Raw genomic sequence first — 12821 nt, forward strand, 5'->3', positions numbered from 1 at the left:
TTTTAATGGAAAATGACTCTTAACATCACAGAGTCTAACTGGCAGCCTGCACATTCTTTCTTCACACGAGACATATTTTGGCTGATAAGGATGTTTAAGGATTAATTCGAAATTATGCAAATATATGTATACCGCATGTTATTTTAAAATAAAATTTTAAGAGAAAAAAATGCTAAAAATATAGTTGCTCCAAACAGAGAAAGCCCAAGGCATTTTTTGTAAACTATTTTATTCATTTGCTCCTGTGTCTTCTCTCCTTCTCATTTCCACTCTTTAGTTCTTTTAAGTCTTCTGAAAAATATTTCTTGATGTGGACCTCCTTGTGAGTTTAGAGATCAAGAAACTCCCTGAGATTTTATCAGCACGTGAGGAAATACATTTTTCCCCCGAGAAAAAGTGTCTCAAAGTTCCATGAAGATGTGTAAGAGAGTACAGGATCCCAGTAATGAATGTAACTGTATTGTATACCTAGATTGTACCAATGAACTCAATAAAAAGAAAAAAAAATTAAAAAAAGATGTGTGAGAATCCGCTCTTCCTTATTCTAATGTTAAGCATAGTTTTGTTAGTTTGATAAAACAGTATATTGTGAACAGAGCCAGAAGTTTAAGAATAAGATAAACATATATTTAAATTCTAAGTCCACAAATTTTTTGAGCAAATCACTAATGATTTTTATACCTGAGACTACTTTTTTTCACTAAATCTTTTTATGCCTTACTCTATTAAAAAGGAAGATAACACTTGATCTGCAATGTTATTATTTAAATCATGTAATAAAATAAATTAAATAATATATTGTACAATATCTAACTCATTATTTGGTACAGAGTTGGTACTCAGAAAGCCATGGCTGATATATTGTTATGATTATTATTTAATCCACTATTTCCAGCAACAATGATCTGGAAATATCCCTGATTGCCCTTCTAAAAGTTCTGCCTACTACACACTCTGCTATTTATCCATCTATATGGCCATTCAGCAAATGCACCTGGCCATTCCTGCATTTTTTTTTCTCTACTTGGCTACTTTATCAAAAATCCTTTAGTTTTTTTTTTTAATCTCTGTTTAGCCAGCTAGCTTAACCTAATCATTTCTGACAAAGAAAAACAAGGCTGGGTTTATTAAAAAATCTTCTTTGATCTTTAATCATGGCTGAAGACAATTCAAATTGGTCTTCATTATTTCAGTGGTTTATAACCAGCAGCTGCCACTCTTGACTCAGATAAATGCTTGCCCAGTGTTATTACAATAAAACCAACTCCATGGAATGAAATTCTTTCCCTCCTTTCTTGAAGATATCATCACAGAGAATTAATGTTCTGTTTTTTTTTTTCATTACTGTTTCATTGTATGAAATATGGACTAAATCAAACCTCTGGTCAGATAGTTTCATCTGTAATATTGAACTGTAAGTGTGTGTGTGTGTGTGTGTGTGTTCAGAAGGACTGAACCACTGAGATGAACAGGTGGAAGAACAGTTTGGAATGTTCAGTGCTGTGAACTTGACTTGTGTCAGGCAAAAACACCCCCCACACCAACCGTACTCCATAAGAAGCTTTTTTAAAAAATCAGCTGGTCTCTCTTTCTTTTTAAAAGGAAATTTGCTTTTATTTTATTTTTATCAGTTCATGTTTGCAGTGCCTGATGTTTACATTCCTTGTGGGATGTTAGTCTCTTTTCTCTGTTTTAGTCAAGGGCATTTCTATTCTCCCGGGCATGGAAATCCTAACTTCACTTTCACTAATCCTAACTGCCTGAGCAGTATTACAGTATCTGGCTAGGAGACATATGAAAATCCCTGAATCTACCTCATCCCATCTATTCCTCCTCTATAAAAAACCATAGTACAATAAACACAAACAATCACAGCAAATGTGTAATCACAAGTCAACTTTATTTTTCATAGTATCTATCCCCCAAACCAAATTTGGTCTCTTTGCTAAACTGGATTGTAGTGCTTGGAATTGAACTAAGGACGGCATGAAGGATATGGGAGGGAAAAAAGAGAGACTTTTTCCTTTATGTCCAAATCTGAATCTTACTTACATTTTTGTCAGTGGCTTTCAACTGTGCATAGAAATGGGATCATCTGAAAATCTTTGATTCTGCTGCTGTCTGGGGTCCACTCTTAAAGATTTTAGTTTAATTGTTTGAGGATGCAGACTGGGGAATCAGGATTCTTAAAAGTTCTTCAGGTGACTCTGATGTGGGGCCTAAATTAGGACTTTTGCTTTCTAGCTAGTTGTCTGACAATGGAGTGATAATTTTCTATAGTAGAACTCATCAAATTTTAATATTTATAGGAATAACCTGGGAAATGGTTAAAATGCATTCTGACTTAGGAGCACTGGGGGTGGGACTTGGAAGTCTGCATTTTTACCAGCTCTTTGGTACCACTGCTTATGCTGTTTTGTAAACTGTGCTTTGAATACCAGGGTCTTAGAGTGGGTGACAAGAGAGAGAAGAGGAACTTGCTGATTTGATTAAATAACTTACTGATCTGGCCAGAATCAAAGGCAAGAATAGAAGAGACCAGGATAACTTTGAGTATTATCTTTGACCACTCAACTGATCCTTCCCAGAGGTATGGTTAAAAAAAAACACAAAAAACTTTCAGTCTGGAATTCTGACCTGTCCAGATTTATGACTCACCTTCTGAAGCAATGTAGAACAAGGAGAGGAGTAGTACAGGATCATCCTTCCCAATTATGTCCCACTAATAAGAGAACTGTAAGAGAAAATCCATCCCTGCCTCTTCACTCTCCCTCCCTCTTCTAATCGATCCATTCATTGCTAACTGCTATGCTCTTTGATTAAAATGTTTTTTGCTTTCTCCTTGTCATTCCAGCTATAAGTGCCTCATTTCAGTAACTCAGTGTCTGACTTGGTCACTCTGACTCTGATTTCGCTCACACTGGCCAAACATTTTACACATTGCTGAAAGATTCCTCTTCGGACAGAGCAATTCTGGCTATGTGGCATTGTGTTCGAAGTTCTCCAGAGATACAAAATAAATAAAATTCATTAGCTTGTGCTATAAAAGCCTCTTTACTAGATCCTGCAATAGGCCATATTCCACTTGGCACTTTCTGAATGTACAATACATGAGTCCACTCATTTATTTATCCACATACACACTTCTTGATTCAAGAAACATGACATTAGACACGCTGAAAAAGATGTATCACAGAGTGATGGGTGTCTGTGCCTATCAGGGAAGACTTTATAGAGGAGGTGATAGTGGAACTGACTCCACACAGAAAATAGATTTTCAGCAGGATAAATCAACTTTGCAGCAAAGGAGCAGCACATGCAAGCTCAGATAGATATGAAATAAAAGGTGTTGTTCTGAAGAAGTGCAGATACTTTATGATGTGCTTTAGGGGCCTAGGGTGGATAGTGCAGAAAATTTTGAGTAGATCAGAAACTCGGACGGAGAGATTATGGTCTCCCTCAGGAGGCATTTCAGGTACTGAGGCGTAGACGAATTTTATACTGGTAGAGTTAGATGGAGACGAGTGCTTACCCCATCTTTGGCATTAGACTTCGTTGTTCCTTCTCCACAGAATATTCTTATCCCTTTATTTCCTCTGAGGGGGGCCTACTCATTCTTTCATGCTTTAGTTAAAATAACTTCTCCCTACTAGAGAGAATCAAACTTTCTTTCTGCACTTCGGAGTCAAGTTACGCTGGTGACGTGTCTCTTTGCCTACATTTTAAGATGTTTAAAGCAAACATTATACCTTACTAATCTTTGAATTCCTTAACTTTCAGCATCTAGACATTTTCCAGACATATGTTAGCTGTTCGATATAAATGGTTGTTGAATTGAATTAAATGGGATTGGAAAAGCCATGCCATCAATTATGGCTTAAGCATTCTCACTGCACTGTCCTTATATTTGACTGTTGATCGATGGGTATTTGCTGGCAGAACCGTGTATTCACTCTGATGCTGTCTCTGCAGAGATTATGCTAAAGAGCAAAGCTTTGGGAGTGGAGAGTCCACTTGCAACACAACTAAATTGATGGGTCAGTTTTCTCTGACAAAGTTCAAATCCCAGCGTTGAGTCCTCCAGAAAGCGTATTTGGATCTTCTTTTGCTACGTTGAATGAAGGAACAAAAGGGTGTAAACCACACCAGGCATTCTACCTGTTTTAACCACTACCTCTTTAGGAAACACCACTCTATCAGGCTGGTCACTAACCTGAGAAACACAGCGCAATAATAGCTGCTATGGTTTTTAATGTGCATACTGTATTTCAGACACTATGTTAAACATATCCCGTGAAATTCTGCAGGCAATATTTAGAATAATAGTGCAAGGCCACAGTTTTATAGATGGGGTGACTAAGATAGTAAATGATTAGCTGCCACATCCAGGGTCTGAATGATCCTGGGTAAATAGAGGAATGGAAATTAAGCTAAAGTTGTCTGGACACAGAGCTCAAACATTTAACTCTTCTATTGTGTCATCATAATGGATTACAAACGATGCTGCGAGAGTGGTGGAAAGTGCAGATGGGTGCTTGCAGGGCACAAGGAACTTCACGTCAACGAGGAATCTTTAAATCTACCTGCACGTTGTCATCAGCTCCCATCAATGCAATAGCACTGGGACACATGAGAGCTTTTGAAAATGTTCCTATTGATTGAAAGTGAATAATTATTGCTTTAGCTATATTACAGATTCACTATCAGAAAGTAATAGCAGAAATGCTAGGCAAGATTAATAGCCCCGTTTCACTACTTTTAACATAAACTATTGATTTTAAAGAGGTATAAGGTATGGCAGTTTATTACAATAAAACAATAAAAGAGACTATGTAAAATAATTGAGAATAATCTTTTCCCTTTTCACTGAGGCTGTGGGACATAATGTGCTGTGCATGTGAAGGCATTTATGGCAAGCTCTACCCCAAGATGGCAGCTTAAGCACTCTATAAAGAAGCACTTTGGAACCAGAGTATTATAAATAATTGGCAATAAAGCTGGTAAATGGGCCTTTAATTTGATTCCATTATGTCACAGATCACAAGGACCAAGAAAGCCCAGCATCTAAACACAAACTGCTGAATTTCACACAAAGGTGAGGATAGAAGTTGGCTTCAACATAGCCTCTTGCCTTGGACGTTTATAAGGAACAGATGGGTCATGGACATCTGGAGTTGCAGTACAGTCTTACATAAGAGCCAATAGATACATTGTCAAAACCATCCATGTTCCCATTGCAAAATAGTCCTCTTACAGTCTTCCTGACTAAGGTATGGTTTCTCCCATTATCTCCTTGACTTCCATTCACTTTGTCCATTTTCACAGCTAACAGTAGACCAACTCAGTAGTAATTTCCCTGCAGAATCATTTCTGTTGATTAGGGTCTTAGATTCTGCCAGAATAAAATGTATTGTCTCATTGCTAGAAATAGACCAAAAAGGAAGAAAGAAGTATAGGGCCAACAATATATGCTGTGCTAATCAGAACACACCTAGACTAGTGAGAATAAACTCTAAAGACAGACTAACAGTGGCCACATCCAGTGAGGAGAGGAAGGTGAAATCATGGGAAAAGTGGAATGATGGTTGGACCAGCTGCTATTCAATCTGTAGAAGACTAAAGAAAATGTAAAAATTATCAGCTAGAAAAGATGTGAGCTTATGCTGTGAAGGCTTAGAGAAGAGAAATTTTGTGTTCAACAGATATGGATTTGGGCGTATCTGCCCACAACCTCTGAGTGACCTTATATAAGTGATTAAATTTCACCGAGGTTCCAACATTTTTCTGTACTGTAGAGCTAATAATAACAGTAATGCCATTGGTTTTGGAGGGTGGCATTTGGATTAAGACAAAACAGATAGAATGCTTAGCACAATGCTTTACACAGAGCAAGAGCTACGAAACTATTAGGTACAAATATAAACACCAAGGATGACAGAGGCAAAACTTGAAGAGGTGGAATACCTTTTTCAGGATGTGGGCTGATTAAGTTAACATTGAAATTGGCTTCTTGAAGGCTTGAACGAGCAGCATAGAATTAGCCCAAAGCATTTAGTACATCCAATATGAGAACCAAAAATAAGAAAATCGTTACTGTTCAAAGGAATAAAGGATAAAACCCCCAGAAGTCAGAGTTAGTGTAATTTAAGGGGTGCGCATGGGTCCAGAGACAAACCAAGAGAACAACTGGTTGAACGAAGGAATGGAGAGAACACCAGAAGGAATGGGAACGAGAGGAGATGACTAGTTAAGATTTCTTAGGGCACATTTGTAAATCCTGTTGGTGGCTTCTGAATACATGGTGGATATGATGGATAAATTGTTATAGTCTTTGGCTTGGAGTGGGTAATGAAAAACAGATTTCAAGTTGCCACAAGAAATAAATTCTCTTCTGCCGCCTGCCTCATAAGCACAAGGTCCTAATTTCAATCACCAGTACCAAAGAAAAAAAAAAGGGAAAAAATTGTTTATGGGGGAAATAAACTATGATGAATTTACAGAAGTGAATAACGCCAAGTTGGGAGAACAGGTTGTGGAAACAAACTGATTAGATTCCAATCCTCACCACTCCAGTTAGACCTACTTTATCACTCTTGGTTCACGTTGTCAACTGAAAAATGGGGATCATAATGTAACCTGCCTCTCTAGGCTGTTAGTACAGTATTTAATAAAAACACATATATAATGGTAGGTGTGATTATAGTTAGAGATTCCCAAAGATGGTGTAGATTCTGCCTTCACATGAGTCCAGGGTTAGGAGCTGCTGTGGTTTAGATATGGGTCAATTGTTTACATCCCTCCAAGGTCCATGTTAAAGCTTTGGTTCCTGAAGGGTGGTAGTAGAAAGAGCTCTTGATCTTAAAGAGGCTGGACTTAGTGAGAGGACATTAGGTCATGAGGCTGTGCCCTCGAAAGGGAATATGGAACCTTGATCTCCTTCCTCACTTTCTCTCTGCTCCAGGCTGAGATAAGGCCATGAGCTCCTACATATTCATCTTTATGAGTGGCATCAACCACCACCCTCACCAGTGGGCTAACTAGGCGGGCTGGCCAATTCATTAATTTCCAAAACTATGAACTAAATCAAGCTTCTCTATTTATAATTTAGCTGCCTTGGGTATTCTGTTATAAACACACAAAGTAGACTAATACCAGGGCTGAAAGTAAATGGACTTTAATAAACTTCTTCATCCGTATTTCTTGACAGCAAGGCATCCCCATTTCCCTTAAGTGAGAGCTCATTCTCTGTTTCTTCATTCACAGTAGAAAGGGGATTGATTAAAATAGTTTGTGATGAAAATAGTTCATTTTTTTTTAAAGCCCAAGGACATCTGGAAATATGGTCCAAATGTAAGAGTGTGATCCACAAAGAATCATTTAGAGGAAGTGGCCCCTTCCTGGGATATTTGATGTTTCTAATAATCACCGAAGTGGCTGGAAACATTAAGGGTAATTTTAATCTGCAATACTGGCACAGCTTTTTTAGTGTCTCTTTTTGGACAAAAATCTCCTTCTGAAATCCACATATATAGTGGTAGTGAGACAGGAGTTCCTGTTCTTTACACTCTGGAATATTTTTATCTATCTAATAAAACCTTTCTATAATTCATGTCCTCTAGGCTCCATGGTAAAGATTTTCCTTGTCCTCCTCACTACCCAGGCTTTACCTAGATTGTCACTATTTCAGACTTCAGAGGCCTCCCTTGGTCTCCTCAGACCAATCTAAGTCAGATGCCCTGGGTCATTCTTTCTTACAGCAGTATTTGTTTCCTCACTAAACGGTCTGAAGCTCTGTATGTAATTTTGTACTTTTTGTTTTGTTATTGTGGCCTCATAAGGGACAGCTGGGGATGGAATTTTGGGCAACAAGTACACGTTCAGCTTCATGTACCTGGAGCCCGGATGCGCGCCTGGCACTTAACAACCCAGTAAAGATCTGGAGCGGGAGGGTGGCGTGAGTGCTGATGGGAAAGAAGTGGACTTTACGGAAACCCGATTTTGATAAAGCAGGAGATCTCTGGATTTTCCAAGAAAGGGAATCGTGGAGAAAGTGCGCGCAGAAGTATGGCCGGTTAACTTTGTCAAATTTGCTGCACCTTTTGCAGACACTCAGAATTTTCTGAGCGTCCCCAGCTAGTGCACGTCGTCCAAGACAGTAGTTTAAGGCAGCTTGTGGCATTCTGTTTTCTTTCTTCGATAGTAAAGGGAGAATTTAAATGAGTTTAACCTTTGATGATCTGGCGATCGTAAAAACCAACCCAGCAAAGTTCAGGCAGTGTCAGACTGTGGAGACACCCTTTCCGAACAGCTCGTCTTCCCAGACCTTTCTCTGTCAAATGTCAGAGCCCAAATGAGCTTGTTTGGAAGGCAAATTACATGTTGCAAGCAGTCATTTCCCGTAGCGGGTGACTTCTGCTCCGAATAATTAAATAATGCAGCAATAGAAATGCTGTGGCCTTCAAATTTGAACATAAGGCTTTATATGTGTAAAATGGTCCCCATAGTCCTGAACTCTGAGGGGAAGTTCAGGTCTTGAAGCAGATATCAACAATCATCCTCTAAGAATTAATCTTTAGTTAAGGACTACAATCTGTTTGATGGAGGGGCTGAGTCATGAATACATATTTTAATGGGGAGGGAGAGGAAGAGAGAGAGATTAATTCTCTCTGGAAGGGAAAAGCGGGTCAGGGCTAAGCCATTTTGCTGAGTAACGTAAATGAGTAGAACTTGGTCTTTGGAATCAAAGTGAACGTGTTTCCAGAAAGTTGCAGTTGTCTTCTCCATTCTTGTCCTCGTGCTGTTCTCCGTATCTTCCTAAACAAGGCTCTCACACTTGTGTCTCAGTTTAATATTTGTGAAACATAACAGTTAACCTACTCTACTGAGCAAGGCAGGTCTTATTACTGCCACTAACTTGAGTCTCAGAGACATGAAAAGGCATAGGAGAGAACCCAGCTAGTAAGTGCTGAGCTTTGTCTAGACAGCAAGCTTGGATGTGGCAGATGCTGTAATAGGGGGAGGCAGTAGAGTCTGCAGTTTCAAACTGATGTCTGACTAACGGGCCATGTACCCCATAAGTCAGCCTCCCCCCCGCTTTTCCTCTCTGCTCCATCTCCCTCTTCCCCTCTCTGTATTTACACACAGACTTTCAAATCCTGTTGTTCCTTCTTTCCTGACACTGCTTCCTGATTTAGGTGCTGAAATCCCTTACCTGCATGGTTCTAACAATCTGTTCACTGTTCTCCAAGCTTCCATTCTGACGTCCGTATCTGTCCACCACTATATGGTAATACTGATTATTCCAGAACATGGATCTGACAAGACTGAATCACGCCACAGTCAAGCCTTAGCCCCCAAGCCTATGCTACTCACAAAACCATTGAGCTGGGGGCCCTATCTGTTTCCCAAGTCTTGCCCGTTCCAACTCCTTTCAACTACTGGGACCCTAGTTCTACTCCTCCAGGAAGTCAATATCAATAAAATGCTTAGAATATGTTCTGGTCCATGGCAAGTGCTATAAATGTATTAGAGAGTGTTTTTCTATTACTCTTCCTGTTACTATAGGAGTCATCATCAGAATTCTCACTGATCTACTTGGATTTCCAAGCAAACATTGCATTTTCAACCTTTCCTTCCTCCTGTTAACTCAAAGTCTCCTAAGGAAACTAGTTCAGATGTCCCTCCCTCTGGAGACTTTCTTGCCTCATCTAGCCGAGCAGGGTGATTATTAAAGTCCTCTGTGCTGTTCTCATTGTCACATTTACCTTATTGTACTGTAGTTGTGTGAAGTCCAGTTCTTATCAGCAAGGACTTGCATATTTTTTAATAACCACCGTACTTGGCACAGGGCTCGTCACACAGTATGTTCTCAGTACACATGTACTGACTTATTAATCACATTGCTGAGGCAAATTCAGCCCTGGGAGCCTAACTCTTTTCTCTTGTTTTGCTTTGGGCTCTTAAATACTATATAAATGGCCCGTATTCTCTGTGCTTTTTGTTACTGTTTGTTTAAAAGACATTAACTATAGATCAGCTGGTTCTTTATTACCCTCAATTTTTAGCCACTACTTTTCATACTATTCAGGAAGCACATGTAATAAACTTCCTCAGTTTTGATGCCAAGGCTTCCTGGGGATGAGGGCAGGCAGGATGGATGGCTCGTGGAAGGAACAAAAGCAGTGTGGTGCTGAAGAGCTCGCACCCAGGCATTCGAGTTGGTTAGGCTTTGGCAGTGACAAGGAGCCACATGGGCCATGGAGGCCATAGCCAACCCCTTTGGGGCTACCACACACACAGAAACACACTCTTCGTTCAGGCATACATGCAAGCACAACCCTACACACACCCTCACACCATATTCTAAAGTCTCTGCTTGGCTTCTGCTTTCCAACAACCATTTAATAAATAGATTTCAAGCTTATTCTTATACCAACCATTGATTTAAAAACCAATAGTGAGAGAAACAGAGTATCGGATCTTTTGGAACTTGCCATTTTTCAGAGGGACAGACTAGACATAAGTAGATAAGCTGGTAGTGATGACGAAATAGACAATGGAGATAAAAGTAGTGCTTGCTTGTTGAGTGCTGCTGAGGCCTAGCCCTGGTACTAAGTGCACTGTGTGTATCTACTTGCTTAATCTTCTCAATGACTGCATGAGGTTTATGTCCTTCTCCTGGTTTTGTAAACGAGAAAGCTGAGGCTCAGCAACTTTATGTGGTTTTATAAATTTTAGCTGTGGTCCCAAACCATACTTATTTTCTCCAAACCACAGATTTGGAGTAAATGGAGGTGAACCGAAAGCAAAGAGAATACAGAAGAGAGTGATTAAAGAAGACACGAGTACAATTTTTCTTCTGGAAGCTGAGAAAGATAGGAAATGCGAGAAAATCACAGCTGCCCTTGAATCTTGTGGGCAAAGGTCTATCTGGGGCATCTATGACAATGGCTACTGCCGGGCCAAACATGGGAGGAGGAATAACACTGAGATCCAAGAACCTGGCCATGGAGAGAGAAGGCTGGAGCCCAGGCCTATGGAGATGCCAGTGTTGCCATGACAACAGCAGTGGTACATGGGGAGGTGTGTACCAACATTGGAGCTGGAGGTGGTTACTGGGGCTGGCAGAAGGTAACAATATTAAGGTCAAGAGCATTTCATAGAAAAGACACCAAACCTGGGTTGGCTTTCTGCTTACATAAAAATTATTAGTCCTAGATTTTCACAGCAGCAATTCCTTTTTATTTTTATTTTTAAAATTTAATATTTTTTTTCAGATGGAGGAACTCACGGGGACCAACATGTGTCCAGACTCTGACAAAGATAGAAGGAAACAAAAAAAAACAGGCCCTTGGACGGCCTGCTTTGTGTTTGCTTCTTCTTCCTATATGCGGGGAGGGAGGGCTCTATTCTGTGTCCTGTCCCAGCATATCTGAGAGTCTGTCCAGTTCCCTGAGGCTTGGCCCACCATTGCCTTCTCCCTCCACTTTCCTTTGGCTTTGGCTCCCTGGATGATGTGATGCTCTCCTGCAGGTCTCAGGTGCAAAGGTCATCAGAGAGCCCGCTGGCCGCACCTGCTGAGCACGCCTGCTCAGGCTGTACCTGAGAGGCAGGGCATTAAGCTCCCTTTCCCAGTGGTAGTTTTTGCAGTGGGCCTCTGGCCAAAGCAAATGCACTGTGGGGGAACTGGCCTGAAGAGCTCTGGACATCCACACTCTTTGTCTGCCCATCCTCCTTGGCAGAGCAAGAAGTCCTTGGTGAGCAAACGTAGCTCTAGGCCAGCGTTGTTTTGGACAATATATTTTGAAATATATATATAGGACAATATATTTTGAAATGATATATTCTTTTAAAACTATAGGAAGGTCAAAATCATATTGCAGACCACCATGCTGTAGAGGAGGGTCCATTCCTAGAGAACTAGAAAAATGAATAAAATGCGTGTTTGTTCCAACTGTTAGAAAAGATTTTCACAATATAGGTTCGACACATCATCTATACTGTTCAATTTTGATTTTACTCACAATTAATTATAAAGCTAATTGATTTTGAGTACACTTCTAACACAAAGTTGTAATACAATAATCAGAACCACAAAACAACCAGCTTCTCCTTAATGAGGGCTACCATTCAAACACACTATGTGTATATATAGCACAGGTACAGATATAGATTTTTAAGTTCTCATTTCAGATCCAGGAAAAGCATACCATTCTAATTTTGCAGATGGGAAAAGTGCAGCACTAACAAGTATATATAATTCACCTTGCATTATGCAATTGGTAAAAGGCAAATGAGAGATTTCAATGTAGAGCATCTAACTTCTGAGCCTGCTCTTCTCCACCATAACTCACAGCAACAGTGCTCCAGCTTTGGGGTGCTTTGGAGTCCCCTGGATGGTGCAGTAACACACAGGTTGCCTGGGTCACCCCAGGGTTTCCGGTGTAGGGCATCTGGAGTGGGACTTGAGAATATGCATCTCCAACAAGTTCCCAGGTAGGTGACACTATGTTGGGGAGACATTGCTTTGTGAACAGCTGCCTTTCAGCGTGTCCAACACCTTTCATGGTTATGCAATTTCAGCCTCATTCCACATACGAGAAATCAGTCATTAGAATCCCCATTTATTAAAGAGGGAAAATAAATTTGCCTAAAAGCATCCAGTTAGTAACTGATGGGACACAGATTCAGAGCAACCTGTATTCAGAGTCCATGCAAATTGTTAAATATTATGCTCAAATGATTTCCGTCTTTTCCTTAATTGTATTAAGTTTATTATATTTTTTGCTTTTGCTACAGGTAGCAGCACTTGTGTTCACCAC

The sequence above is a fragment of the Fukomys damarensis genome, unplaced genomic scaffold, assembly GCF_012274545.1.
Source record: "Fukomys damarensis isolate Sample0158 unplaced genomic scaffold, DMR_v1.0_HiC HiC_scaffold_36, whole genome shotgun sequence".
NCBI lineage: Eukaryota > Metazoa > Chordata > Mammalia > Rodentia > Bathyergidae > Fukomys > Fukomys damarensis.